Source organism: Pseudophryne corroboree, chromosome 3 (assembly GCF_028390025.1).
Source record: "Pseudophryne corroboree isolate aPseCor3 chromosome 3, aPseCor3.hap2, whole genome shotgun sequence".
NCBI lineage: Eukaryota > Metazoa > Chordata > Amphibia > Anura > Myobatrachidae > Pseudophryne > Pseudophryne corroboree.
This window is the reverse complement of record NC_086446.1, coordinates 246,989,823-246,993,153: the sequence shown is the minus strand read 5'-3', so window position 1 is coordinate 246,993,153 and position 3,331 is coordinate 246,989,823.

Here is a 3,331-nt window from a genome sequence, read left to right as displayed (position 1 = left end):
ACGTTGTTCATGCCATGGCATGTGGTTTCTTATTATTGGTGGGGTTGACACACAGGTTGTGTTACATATTATCTCAGCATATGGCTGTATGTTTTTCATACCGTGGGCTGGTATTCTGTTGAAGGCCATGTCTTGCGGTATGTTTGTGGTGTGAGCTGGTATAACACTCACTGTGTTTAAATTATAAATTCTTTCCTCGAAATGTCCATCTCCCTGGGCACAGTTTTCTAACTGAGGTCTGGAGGAGGGGCGAGCCAGTTCACACCCAGTTTAAGTCTTTATAGTGTGCCCAAGCTCCTTCGGATCCATCTATACCCCATGGTCCTTTTGGAGCCCCCAGCATCCTCTGCGGACTAGGAGAAAAGGATTTACCGGAAGGTACTAAAATCCTATTCTAAAATATAACCTAATCTGAGCATTAGAGGTTCTTTTATTCAAACCATTACATACATCTAACCAAATGGTGCAACTCTTAGATTTTACTTTGGTTCTCAATTCTTTCCAAAATATATATTTTTTAAACTAGATTCTAAACCGCGATTTGTACATTACAGGTTTCTCATGGTGACACCATAACTGTTCGCATGCATGCTCATGGAGACTGGTGTATAGAATGTAGAGGAGCCATTGTTAATCTGCAATTCAACCAAAAACACCTATGATTATGCCTATGTAGTAGGTCCGCTCTGTACTAGTAAACATTTGTGGAGCCTGCCCTGCTACCCAGTATTGTATCTTACATACTTTTAACCACTTAACTGGCAATTTATTTTTTCTAAAAACCTCTCACAATTGAAGAACATGTATTAAACCACTTGCCTCGCACTACCGTATGTGATGCGACCGCATCCAAGAGTGTGTCACCTGGCCAGGTCGCATTTCATACAGCTGCCAAGCCCTGCTGTATCCTCTTCTGGAGGAAATCCGTTCTGCACAAGTGCAGAATGGACTTCCTCCTGATGTTCTGGCACCCTGGCAGTGATTTTGCATTCCGGGACCGCTGATATCACTTCCGAAATCAGTCCCACAAATGCCTTGCGAGCAGCATTCTGGGACACATGCACCGGAACTAAACGTGCTGGGTGGGGAACATAGCTCCCTTCCCCAGCACATCTATGCTGATCTCTGCATGTACAGAGATCAGCTACAGCAAAAAGAGGGAGGGGTAAATGTGTGGATTAGGGGGGTATGCTGCCACATAAAATCTATTTTTGGGGTGGGAGGGGAGGGGGTGGTATATATCAATAATATAAAAAAACAGTGACACATGGGGGGGTGTACTTTAATGGGGCCTATTGACACTGGGGGTGAGGGTGGGGATTCTGCCAGGGGATCGTACCACCAGTGGGTGTGGGGATTGACCATTCAGGATCTTATGCTACTAGGGGAAATATTTGGGACGGGGAGTGGGAAGTAAAATTACAGTGGCGGCTTAGGGACACAGGGTTGGAGGTGGGGTGAAAAATACCTCCCTAGGTATATATATATATTTTTTAAATGAAATATTTAAATATATCTTTAAAAATACTTTTTAAACTTTATTAAATTAAAAAAAGGAGAGTTATGGTAGACTTACCATGGTTAACTCTCTGCGAGGTACACTGGGTTCCACAGGGAAAACATCGGGTGTAGAGTGGATCTTGATCCAGAGGCACCAAGAGGCTAAAGCTTTAGGCTGTCCCAGGATACATTGTGGCCGCCTCCAGGCACTGTGAGCTTAATTTCGTTAACCATTCTAATGTAGGAGCAGGTAAGAGAGAAGGCAGATGTTAGTCACATAGAACCACATTCTCACGACAGGAGAAGGGACCAGCGGCTAATGCCATACAAACCGATAGAAGCTAGATGCGTCAGGGTGGGCGCCCTGTGGAACCCAGTGTACCTCTCCAAAAGAGAGTTAACCATGGTAAGTCTACCATAACTCTCCTTTTCTGCAGCAGGGTACACTGTATTCCACAGGGAAAACAAAAAAGGAAGCATCCTGGGAGGCGGAAGTATCAAAGGCATAGAACCTAATGAACGTGTTCACTGAGCACCAATTGTTCTGCGGACGTGCCACGGCGGGCCACCCCAAAAAGGACCAACAGACAGAGTAGAATGGGCTTTAATAGCAGCAGGAGCTGGGAGCCCAGCCTGCGTATAACCTTGTGCAATCACCATTCTAATTCATCTGGCCAAGGTTTGCTTATTCGCAGGCCAGCCACGTTTGTGGAAACTATTTTTTAGAGAGGGGGCCTGGATTGCACACCCTGGCTTCTTTTTTTTTAATAATGGGATGTGCTACCTTGCTGGGACTAAGGCCCTCATTCCGAGTTGATCGCTCGCTAGCTACTTTTAGCAGCCGTGCAAACGCATAGTCGCCGCCCACGGGTGAGTGTATTTTCACTTTGCAGGAGTGCGAACGCCTGTGCAGCAGAGCGGCTGCAAACACATTTTGTGCAAAACAAGTCCAGCCCTGTAGTTAGTTATTCTGTGCGATGATTGCTGCGACGAGTGACATGGTAATGACGTCAGATACCCGCCCAGCAAACGCCTGGCCATGCCTGCGTTTTTCCACACACTCCCAGAAAACGGTCAGTTGACACCCACAAACTCCCACTTCTTGTCAATCTCCTTGCGTCCGACAGTGCGACTGAAAGCGTCGCTAGAACCTGTGCAAAACCACGATGCTCTTTGTACCTGTACGCCGCGCGTGCACATTGCGGTGCATACGCATGCGCAGATTTGCCTTTTTTAAATGATCGCTACGCAGCGAACAACTGCAGCTAGCGATCAACTCGGAATGAGGGCCTTAGTACTATAATATAGGAAAAAGGGTGCAGGTGCACCATACACCATTTAAAATGATAACAACTGTAATATTGAAGGTTCTTTGCATATACTGGCCGGTAAATGAGCCTGCCCACCTACTTCACGGTGACCTCGTCGGACAAGTCCCTAACACTATAGGGGTTTGCCTCTGGGGCGCAGAGCACCCCCAAACTACCCCAGCCACACCACCCCACCCCAGGGCATCACACAGAAACGGGATAGAAGTGAGAGATCAGTGTTAGGCAAATGAAAAGAACAGCAGTAAGGTGTTAGAGCAGGCATGTCCAAACTGCGGCCCTCCAGCTGTTGAGAAACTACACATCCCAGCATGCCCTGACACAGCTTTAGCATTCTCTGACAGCAAAACTGTGTCAGGGCATGCTGGGATATGTAGTTTCTCAACAGCTGGAGGGCCGCAGTTTGGACATGCCTGTGTTAGAAAGTGAGGTTAGATGATCAGTGTTACAAGATGTAAAAGATATGTGAAAAATGCTACATAAATATAAAACAAACACAAGGT